A 12,556-nucleotide genomic window follows, 5' to 3' on the forward strand; every position below is an offset into this window, starting at 1 on the left:
TGTTACATGATGAATGTCATCCGACATAATTATCTCACCGATCCAATGCCAACGAGTCTTTTCCTACATGTCCTTGCTAAGTTACTTTACCGCTACTGCTGTCACTACTGCTGCTGGCACTACTGCTACTGTTACCGCTGCAACTGTTACTTTCACACTACTTTGCTACTGAAACTTTGCTGCAGATACTAAGTCTTTCAGGTGTGGTTGAATTGACAACTCAACTAGTAATACTCGAGAATAGTCTTTGGCTTCCCCTTGTGTCGAATCAGCAAATGTGGGTTGAATACTCTACCCTCCAAAACTGTTGTGATCCCCTATACTTGTGGGGTATCACTCAGCTGATGTGGGAGTTCGACAAAGAGTGACAGACTGTATGTCGCGTATCCCGAGGATTAGAGGCGCCTGATCGTGATTGTGGGACTAGAAAGGTGGGATAGCATGATTTTGCCGTTTATCTTGTTCGTAGACGGAACCTGTCTTATGTATGAATAATGAATGCTTGTGTGGATTGTAATCTAGCATGTGGCGAGTCTAAGCCAAATCTTATACTCATCTCTCTATTTATGGAATGGCAATGATATCCTGCTTGCGATACGCTTTTATGCAACCCTTTCCCCTTTTGAGGCCTCGCCCCCAAATAAGGAAGTGTCGTATCCTAGTCGTTACAGCAACCAACCCAAGGGGGCCTATTTCGACCAAAGTGGGGAAGAGAGAGAGGTGGGACCAAACCGAATAGGGAGAGGAGTTCTCCTCCCCCAAACCGACTTGGAGGAGGACCCCTCCTGCCTCCTTTGCGCCAGCCGAACCCTAGGGCATGTCCCTAGGGCGCCACCCCTCCCACCCTCTTATATATAGTGGAGGGTAGAGAGGCTTTTTGCACCAGAAGTCACGACGCAACCCTCTCTCCCTCTACCACCTCGTGACACACCGTAGTTAGTTTGGAACAATACGGAGAAGCCGTGCTGGAGTAGCTCCAGCCTCATCACCGTCACGCTGTTGTGATGTTGGAGAATTGATCTACCTCTTCGACTCTCTTGCTGGATGAAGAAGGCAGAGATCGTCCTCGAGCTGCACATGTGCTGAACGCGGAGGTGCCATCCGTTCGGCGCTAGATCGTGATTGGATCACGGGACGGCTTGCGATATTGATCGCGAAGACATTCGACTACATCAACCGCGTTTCTTCACGCTCCCCGCTTAGCAATCTACAAGGGTATGTTGATCCGATCTCCCTTCTCGTAGATGGTCATCACCATGGATAGGTCTTTCATGTGCGTAGATTTTTTTTGTTTCCCATGCAACGTTCCCCAACACTGGCATCATGAGCTAGGTTTATGCGTATATAACATCTCGAGTAGAACACAAAGGAGTTTGTGGGCATTGATATTTAGATTGCCGCCCTCCTTAATATTTTATTGATTCCGCCGTATTGTTGGATGAAGCGGCCCGAGCCAACATTACTCGTACCCTTACGAGAGACCGGTTTCATCGACTAACATGCAACTTGTTGCATAAATATGGCTGGCGGGTGTGTGTTTCTCCAACTTTAGTTCAATCGGGTTTGACTGAGGCGGTCCTTGGAGAAGGTTAAGTAGAAACTTGTGTATCAACATTGTGGTTTTGCATAAGTAAGATGCGATCATGCTAAATACCCATAGAAGCCACGTAAACACATGCAACAACAAATTAGAGGATGTCTAACTTGTTTTTGTAGGTTATGATGTGATATGATATGGCCAAAGACATGATATGGTATATGTGATGTATGATATGATCATGTTGTAATAGTTAAATATTGACTTGCATGTCGATGCTATGGCAACCGGCATGAGCCATAGGGTTGTCTTTTATTATTTTGCGCTTGGTGATGCTTTGCTTTATCGCTACTTCAGTAGCTTTAGTAGCAATAGCATAGTTAGTGTGACAACCTCGACGGCAGCACAATGATGGAGATCATGCACTACAACAAGAACCCCCTTTCAGCAACGCATTGATGTGTTGTTGCATGTCCATATAAGTGTTGCTAAGGCCTACACCAACGGATTAATATGTGTTGCCGTAGGTGGCATTGGAAGGGCCTACAACAACGTATATAAATGCATTGGTAAACGACATGAAAAAACGTTGCAGGCTGGCAACGTATATAACTAGATTCTAACAACACTTTGTATGTGTTGCTCGCTGCATTGTACAATAGGATTTCCAAATGGACACAACAGATCATTGCAACATATAGAGGTGTTGCTAAAGTTTATGAACCGCGATTCGATATATTGTTATCAGAATGATATGGTTAGTGCTGACAATACATGGAGCCACAATATAACAAACATAAAGGTCTCATATATTAATTTGACTTTGTTTCTTTACAAAGAACATGATCCAAAGGATGCAATGAGATACTAAAATAATAGCTAAGTCTGGACGTTTCAATCAACGCCTCAACCATTCTAAAACATAATGTTTGAAATATCCACACTAGAGATGACATCCTAAAACACTACGTAAGACCATCGAATAGGAGCCCCATTCTCCACCTTGCAATCAACATCTGGGCCATGCATCATCAATTTATCTTGGCAATCTACAATAATAAAGAAATGATATCAACAAGTTATTGTAGAGAAAACAAGGCTAAGAGTGGTAAAATTAAAGAAGGAAGAACATACAAAGGTTGAAGGCCATGCAATAATTAATCCTGCTGCATGACCAATAATGTTGACCTTTTTTAGAGGCTGTATCAACGGATCTGATTTTGCCAATGTAGCATCAATTCGCACTGCCCAGAATTGATTACCAAGACGAACACCCTCAACTTTGTATTCTGGGTCAGTGCTTTGGAGTGTACCAAGAGCAACATTCTTGTTTGGATTTCCCAAGATCTTCAAAAATACTATAGTGCCAATATGTTCGTAAACGAGAAAACCATTTGTAATATAAGCAATTTGAAACATGCACATAATCATGTGTAACATAAACTTAATACCCATACATCTATCGAGTCGGCACCCATGCAATTTGTTGTACTGCATTGTTGTTTCTGTAGATATTTTATGCAACATCAGTATGCAATATACTTAAAGCCTAAGAACTGAAAGGGAGAATAATAAGATTCAGAAGATGTATGTCATACATTGGCATTCTTTGCTGCGTTACCTCCTCTTGACATCTTACTAATGCTCTGGCCACCATGCTAATGGCAAGATGCAAAATAATTAGAATAACTTAAGAAGGAAAAACTGAATATATATGTACACATGATGAATCACAATTAAATATTCATATATGCTGTCTACATCTATATATTTACACATGATGAATCACAATTAAATATTCATATATGCTGTGTACATCATTATGCAAAAGAAAGACTGAAATAACAATGTTATATATGTCAGACATCATTTCTAGCATGAGTACGCACTGGAAATGTGCAAAAAAAATCTTGATGCATGAGAGCAGAGATGCATTGTGAAAATAAGCTTTAGAAGATTAGAAGATATGTAGTGCAGTAACCTTATTTGCACTAGAGTTTTCCTTCTCTTGTTGCACATTTTCACCATGGATAGAAGTATCTTTGTTCTGTGACTTAAGATATATCATAAGATTTGGAAGAATTGTAATAAACATTCCTACCAGAACGTTTCAATAGGCCAAGCTCCCAGAACGTTTGGAAAGAGACGGTACTCAAATATGTCCAGGAAGCACTGCAGGCCCTTGAAGGCCTGAATACCCACTCGAGATGGTGGCAGATTTTCCCATACCATGACAATGGTTTTGCCTTACTCATTCAGACGCAACTCGAAACGGGAAACCAAACTTGAAACTATTTCGAAGGCATGGTACTAATCATACAAAGCCCATGTGTATCCATGGCATGAATTTTTTATCGACCTATATGTGTATTTCCAGGCTACCCTGTGGAACAACGTGGTTTAAGAACTTAGGATCTCGGATGTATGCGAAGCTGCATTCTGCCTGTCTCCCTAGCAGCATGCAGAAACTATGGCTTCGATATTACCGTGTTTCATGGTTCACTATGCTAAGCTCAAGAATGAACCGGTGGTCCTCCTGTTGCGGTTAAAATCCTGGTAATCGTCGTGTAAGATGTAGCTTTGTATGGTAAATTTCTAACTCCCTCATAAGAGCAGATTGTTTTCCACCGGATGAGTGATGAGACACCTGATAATCATAATCATGCAGCCAGCAGCCGTGCAAGTACATCGCCTGCATGTGCATGAACCGAATCACCCGACTACCAAGCAAGCAGAGACTTGGGTGATCCGTCGTCATGTTTTCTACGGCTACTTCTCCCATGCACGGTTAGTGCATCTTGATGCTACTTCCAAATGATCGTGCATCCCGAGTTGTTATCCTGTCCTAAATGACGTGCCTCTCGCAATCCTAACGCCCTATAACTATTGCGTGCCACGGCTCATCTCCACATAAAAGCGTCTTGAGCCACAGAACAGATACACGTCCTGACTAAGCCGCCCACTAAATTTCAAACGTCCACCGCGCAGCACTCTAGGGATCGCACCGTACACCATATCATACCGTATTTCCCGTTCTCGAGTCATTTCTAGCGCCCACCCCATAACAGTCAAATCACCTTTCACGGATCCACATAGCGCAACCAACGCCAAGGATAACAGGTGCAGCTGGGCTCGGGCACTGAAACGCCGTGTCCTTGATTGTTGCTCAACTATATTGGACTCCAAACTATACATAAATGAACATACCTTATCCTTAGAAAGGCGTTTGTTCGATAGTTGCATCTCCATGTCATATATAAACTTTTCCTTACTCTGAATGAATGGCAAGAGGTGATTAATTTCTATAAAAGAAAACAGAAATATATTAATAATTAGTACATGTATTGAATAATGAAGAGCATTGTAAAGCTAAACAATTTCTCTTTTTGAAACAGATTCAGAGTTGAGAATAAATAAGCAACAACAACTACGCAATGAGTATCTAGTGTTTTATATCTGATTTCATTGGTGTATCATCATAAAAGTTTGTACGGTAATCTTCTCAAGATTCTTGACATTGGTATAAGTTCAGAAAGGGAAGTAGTTAGTAACCTTATCTGCACTAGTGTTTTCCCACTTTTGCTGAACATTTTCATCATGGACCAAAGTTTCATCGCTCTGTGACAAAAGATATACTATCAGATTCCTGAGAACAATAATAAAAAATCATAGTGGAAAAATGTGTGAGTAATTCCAAATTTGAACTCAACCATGTCTGATTCCAAACAATATATCAATGATCATACCTCATCCATAGAAGGACGTTTGTATGATGGTTGCATCTCCATGTCTTTGAGAAATGTTTTCTTGCTCTGTAATGAATGTCAAGAGATGATTAATTTCTTTAACAAGAAAACAGAAATGTATTAATGCATCCATACACTACCATCACATTATTCTGCTTTCCAAGAGTACGGAGTTGTTCACTATGATGGTCGCCATAAATTCTCTGTCGATTGAAACCAAACTAGATTAAGAACATACTTGTAAAATGACTTCAAAATATTTATTATACCTTTGTAAAGACACATACTTTTCTTTTTGAATTTGTCTTGCCAATAGAAGGAATATCTCAAGATGCAGATATGTGATCCAAAGAACCCTCTAACTACTACCTACGAATTAGTACATATATTAATAATGGATAAATTCTTCGAATTTACCTGTTCTTCGGAGTTTTTGTTCTTCCCTTTTAGTTCCAAAATCTCAGCATCTTGCTTTTCCACTTTGTTCTCCAGCTTCTCCATCTTCAGTCTAATAGCCAAAAGATCTTCATTCGATGTATCCTGCAATGAACTAAGGTGTATATTCTGAAAATGGCGTGAAGTTGACACATCAAAGACTTGATTTGGATCTGGAACATGTCCCAGACCATGAATATGTCCAGGCTTGTCTGCGCCAAGTACCGCATTCAAAACATCTCCTTTCCATGCTTTCTTTCCTGTACTAGTATCTACTAAAGATGGATTCTCTGCTATACGCTCCTTCAAATCAACCTATATACATGAATACTGTATGTTAAAACAATGTGCTAAACAACACTATAATTTTGAATAGAAGTGTCGATACTATACCACTTGTTCATTCATTTTCTTGTCGCTTTTATGCTTATGAGTATGAATGTATAAGACAACCCTGTGTGGGTACTTCTTTTCTGGATCCTTTAGTCTCTATTGGTCAAACGGTTAACTTATTAAATACCTGCAGTACAAATGGGATCTAGATGCATATAGTTTGAGTTCTCATAAACTGACCAGCTCTTCTCGAACTCGTGGAAAACTCTTAGTTCCAGACGTGTGTTTGGACTTCCTCATCGCACAATTTCTCCTATTTGTCTCACTTATCCCCTATCAAACAATTGTATAATGTATGCACAAGTATTTTTCAGAATTATGCACCATGACTGAGGAACATGTACATAACAAATCTGGTGACAGTATACATACCTGTGCCTTTGGGGTCATCCAATTACTGACAAGAGTAATCCACTGGTCCTTAATCACACCCTTTGGAACATTGGTGTTATTCGCTTCCATGCTCTTATTTGCATCAAAATACAATGCTTTCAGATCCGACTTATGTTCCCTCCATCTATCTCCAATTTTTTTGAGATAATCTTTTCCATGCGAGGAGGGTAAAGAAATCTCATCTACATTTCAAATAAAACTATGTTTATGATAATGCTAGTATGCAAAGCATAATGATGTCAGCAAAAGATGGGGTTTAATGTACTCTGAATATACCTTTACTTGCGCTAGTATATCCCTTTTGTTTCTTTGTTCATTTGTATTTTTTTCTCTCTCTCCTATTAGCTTTCTCCAGTCCTTGTAGCTCAAACTACACAATTTTCCATTCCTAGCAATTGTGCCAAGAAAATTCCCAAGAAGTGCAGCTTCCTTTCCAATTGGTTGATTTATATCATTGCACTGGACCACAATTCTTTGTCCTTTCGAAAGATTCCATGTTTCTTTTAGCCTTGTCCTCCCACGCTTGGTTTTTTCTTCATTTTCATCTAATCATGCATACATTTCGAAAACATTTATAATTAATCACACATAAACAACTATGTTAACTATATTTAGATCTGCAGTCTGAGGAACAACTGATAGTGTCATTCACGAGTTTATAGAGCATTGAATTGATACACTATCACATCTGAAGGGTTACCATTCAGTTCTGTTTTGGAGAAGATGGTACTGCAATGCTGATTCTAATTCTAATTTTTCAGAATGTCTAGCGTAGTGTCAAAAGGTAATTACCTTGTTCATTAGCAACATCGTTGTCCTCGTACTCTTCATCATCACTATCATTCAAGCCTTCTTCAACATCTTTGCACATGGTATTCTCATGTTCAATATGTTCCTCGGTCATGTATTCATCATTGCATTCAACAACATGTAGTTTACTTCGTGTCATGTCAACTCAAGGAGGAAAACCAACGCACAACCTGAAAAAATGTAAATGAAACATCAATATGTTCCTCTGAATCACACCCGCATAAACCAATTTGACAGGGATCAATATGTACGTAAGAATTAACACAACTTAGTGCAGCCAATGATGCTTGTCTATTTATTCAGTTACGAGTGTACACAAAGAAAACTACTGGGATCTCTATGTATTTATTTAGTGCAGAGTGTACACAAAGAAAGACAATGATTCTTTTTAGTTGCAAACATATGGCAGCAGCAGAGACTGTTTCTTGATTTAGTTGTATTGCTAGAAGTTGAACTATATGTTAAGTTGTTAACTGATAATCTAAAATCCTTTCTCTCATCAAGTCTTAACTGAACATTCTGCCCTGCTGATTTACCTTATGTTCGTCCTACTTGTACAACTGTATATATTGTTCGTGCTATGCATAGTGAGATTCTTTTTAACACACACATATACATCCTGAAGCAGGGGCGAGGAGTGGCGCACTGATGCAGGCGTTAGGTCGGGGGCGGAGGAAGGGCGTCAGATGGTCTGCGTCGGCGGCATAAATGGCAGCGATGGCGGCGGCGGCAGCAGTGGCAGCGACGGTGGCGGCAGATGGTCGGCGACGGCGGCGGGAGCAGTGGCAGTGACGGCGGCGTCAGATGGTCGTCGGCGGCGGCGGCAACAGAAGTGGCAGCGACTGCGGCGGGTCGGAGGAAGGCGCATGCAAGAGAGAGCCAGGGGAGGCACTGACCTGCAATCGGAGAGATGCGCGTGAATCGTCTGCCGCCTCCAGTCGCCGGAGATGGCCCAGAATCGCGTGTGCCACCAGCCGGCAGAGATGCCCACGACTGTGTTCAGCCACGACCTGAGCTGTGGAGATAAACGGGGGAGGTGCATAAGATTTTTTGTCAGTTACGTTTATTTTGAGGGAAGAAAAAAACTAGAGGGAAGAGACCGAGGGAAAGAGGAAAAATAGAAATTCCTTTTTGAGTATTATTTTCCGTTCATTTTTTAGTATTATTTTTTGAGTATGATATAAAAATAGCATTACTCCCAAATTCTTTTTTAAGTATGATATAAATCAACTCAAATGAAATTGTTTTTTTGCCTCTCCGCTCCCGCGACCGCGTCGCCCCCGCCTCCCCCTTTCATCCAGCCCCGCCTTCTCTCTCTCCTCTCTGCCGCCGTCGCTAGCACCCGCGGACGACCCCGAGTTCGCTGGTGGCGACGGCCCCCTACCCTTCCCCCCTCCCGGAGCTGCACCAGGGGGTGCTCCTAGGCGGCGGCGTTCCAGGTGCCGGTGGGGCTCCCCGACTCGGCATCGGCGGTGGAGGTGGATCTCCTCCCGCTTGGGTGGTGGGGTGTGGAGTGCGGGAGAAATCCTTGTCGGTTCGTCCAGCTCCGATGCGGTGACACCGGCGGGTGCCATCCCCTACCTCCTTCCACGTGTCGGGGGAAACCCTACGACTCGTCCGAGCAACAGCGTCGCCCACGTCGCATCCCTTCTTGGAGGTGTTGTTTGGCACACGGCGGATCGGAGCCTCAAGCTATGGTGGTTTGTCTCCGGAAGGCGCGACACATGGTAGATTCTGACGTGTGGGACACGACGGTCCGACACATGGTAGACTCCGACGCACGGGAGACGACGGTCCGACACATGGCAGACTCCGACGCGCGGGAGACGACGGTCCGACACATGGCAGACTCCGGCGCGCGGGAGACGACGGTCCGACACATGGCAGACTCCGGCGCGCGGGAGACGACGGTCCGACACATGGCAGACTCCGACGCGCGGGAGACGACGGTCCGACACATGGTAGACTCCGACGCATGGCAGACTCCGACGCGCGGGAGACGACGGTCCGACACATGGTAGACTCCGACGCATGGCAGACTCCGACGCGCGGGAGACGACGGTCCGACACATGGTAGACTCCGACGTGCGGGAGACGACGGTCCGACACATGGTAGACTCCGACGCGCGGGAGACGACGGTCTGACACATGGCAGACTCCGACGCGCGGGAGACGACGGTCCGACACATGGCAGACTCCGACGCGCGGGAGACGACGGTCCGACACATGGCAGACTCCGACGCGCGGGAGACGACGGTCCGACACATGGCAGACTCCGACGCGCGGGAGACGACGGTCCGACACATGGCAGACTCCGACGCGCGGGAGACGACGGTCCGACACATGGCAGACTCCGGCGCGTGGGAGACGACGGTCCGACACATGGTAGATTCTGACGCGCGGGAGACGGCCGTCCGACACATGGTAGATTCTGGCGCGTGGGAGACGGCGGTCCGACACATGGTAGATTCCGAGGCGTGGGAGACGGCGGTCGACGAGCGCATTCTTCGTGAAATCAAGGGCGTAGTGGACACCGGCGTGTTGGAGGAAGACGACGAGGAATAGTTTGTTTTTATTTTTATTTTTTATGTACGAGGAGCAAATACGTACTAGTTCCTCGAAGTTTGACTCGAATATTAACTTAACTTGTGATGGAATTACAAAATAATTAAAGTAAATGTGTGATTTGTAACTCGGTAAGAACGGAGAAAGCTTATAGTCAAGGCGAGCTTCTTGGCTTTCAGCTCACCGTTGTAGGAGTAGTTTACTTTTTTGCTGTTCTGTTCACCCAAGTTAGATATAAAACAAAAGGAGAAAATAAACCATGTTTATTTTAATTCAAGATAAACAAAATAAATTAATATTCTACATAAATGCACAAATGACACATCTGACGATTTACCAGTGAATCCTAATTGTAACTAGAACAAGTAGAAATTTACATGGGGCAGCTGTGCTTAACAGTATAGCAGAAATGGTGATAAATACAAAGAAGGATGCATGCCCTCTTGTCGACTTGGAGCAGTAAGTGTGCTAACAAAACTGAGGTGTTTCCTTGGCCACCTGTATCTGATAGATTGAAGTTCAGGAACATGCTTCTACGATGATGTTTGAATGCACTTTCTCTTGAGTAATTGCACATCAACAATGCCATTATTCTGAAATTGACTTCACCCCGAGCATCAACTACAGAAATATTATCTTTCATTAAGAAAATTGTAGATCTCACAGTATTGTAAAGATAAGCTAGAATTTTCAAACCTAGTAGGGAAAAACAAGATATTAGAAGCAAACCTTTCATTTAGTCCAAAGCTTCAGGATCAGAACTTGCAATAGGATCTACAGTTGTTCCTTCTATATCTCTTCTAGTCCACATTTCATTCCAATGTGCAGTGTCAAAAAGGTCACCCAGATTACTGACATGATAAGGTTCACTTTCTATATCATCCCATTCTTCACCCATGTCAAAATTGTCTCAAGGAGTGACCTTCGTCACAAATGACCATCCAGGATTTCTTCGGTCTTTCGTATAGAAAACTTGGTCAACTTGATTGGCAAATACAAATGGTTCATCCTCTATCTTCTCACCACTATGGACTTGCTGTGAAAAATTCACAAGCGTATGACCAAACCTATCCTTTTTTTACTTCTTTTTCTTTAGTACTATTAACCCATTCACATTTGAATAGGACCATCTAAAATTTTCTATAATAATCCAACTCAATTATCTCCACTATCTTTCCATAGTACATGACATCTCCAAGTATAGGGTTAGTATCACCTGCAGAAGCATAACTTGATGTTCTTGCGGTCAAAACAACCCCACTGTTTTGAGTCTTCTTGTCATAACGCCTGGGTCTAAATCTATATCCACGGGTACAGAAGCCTATGTATCTTCATGCAACCTCAATTGGACCACGAGCCAACCATCTAATGTCATCATCGATGCTGTCAGTACCCCTTTGCTGCTCCAGCTGCATTACCTACACCAACAACGGAACTTAGATAACATAAACTCAAAATCAGAAAACAAATAACAGGGAACTTACATGATCTCTAAACCATTCAGGGAAGTTTGCATGTTGCATGCGCTCAATGGTTTTAAGACTTTTAAACTACTAGAGAAAAAGAAAACTAAAAAGGAACAAACTAAAACAAAGGTAACGGCAAAATATGTGATGGCGATACGATACTGGGGCAACTCCCCCAAGCTTGGCACAAGCCAAGGGGATTGCCCATACGAATGCTCAGTTGTCTTCCTTTGGTGGTGATGGTGGAGGAGTTGTTGAAGAGGTCTTGAGTTTGTTTAATTTCCACTTGAGCATAAAATTCTGCTCCCTCAGACCATCATTTATCTCTTCAAGCTTCAACACCCTTTGGCATAATTCCTGCTTACTCTCCTGCAAGAAACGAGAAGGGATAAACAAGGTCTTAGGCTTCTTCCTTGAGTCAGGGAGGCTCGACTTCTTGAATTCCACATGAGTGTGTTCAGGTTGAGGTAGAGGAGCCTCCTCTTCATCAAAACTTGTTTGTTCCTTCCCCTTCAAATCATAATCTTCTTCCTCATCAGTGGTCCAGCCATAAGGATCCAAGTCCCCATAGACCTTGGGATTAGCAAGGTAATCAGCCACATAGCTCTCCCCCACTGAATCCTGAGAAGACATCTTGACCTAGATCTACATCCACAAACAGGCTCGAAATGAAAAACAGAGGAAATCTGCGTGATGCAGGGGTCAGACCAAATGGAAGTATATATAATGATTTTTTCCAGACCAGAAGGAGTACCCCGCACGAAACGGAGTCCGAGAGGCGCACGAGGTGGCCACAAGCCCTCACGGCACGGCCAGGGGGTGGCCCCGCACCGTGCAGGGCTCTCGCCTCCTTATGCACTTTCCAGACTACTTCCAATTTTTGTATTTTTTCAAATATTCCAAAACGGAGAAAATTTCCTACTAGAAACGTTTTGGACTTTGTTTTCTTACCGAATCACATACCTCTTCGTTTTCGGAGTCTGAAATAGGCTGATAAATGTCCCTTAGGTATTCTTCCGGAGTTATGGTATTGATAATATTGCTTTCAACATTTATGGGAGTACCTGAGATATAATGCTTGATTCTCTGCCCATTTACAACTCTCGTACAATTACCTTCCATGTTGTTGATCTTGATAGCACCGGAACGATATACTTCCTTAACAACATAGGGACCTTCCCATTTAGAGAGAAGCTTGCCTGCAAAGAATC

The sequence above is a fragment of the Hordeum vulgare genome, chromosome 7H (genome assembly GCF_904849725.1).
Source record: "Hordeum vulgare subsp. vulgare chromosome 7H, MorexV3_pseudomolecules_assembly, whole genome shotgun sequence".
NCBI lineage: Eukaryota > Viridiplantae > Streptophyta > Magnoliopsida > Poales > Poaceae > Hordeum > Hordeum vulgare.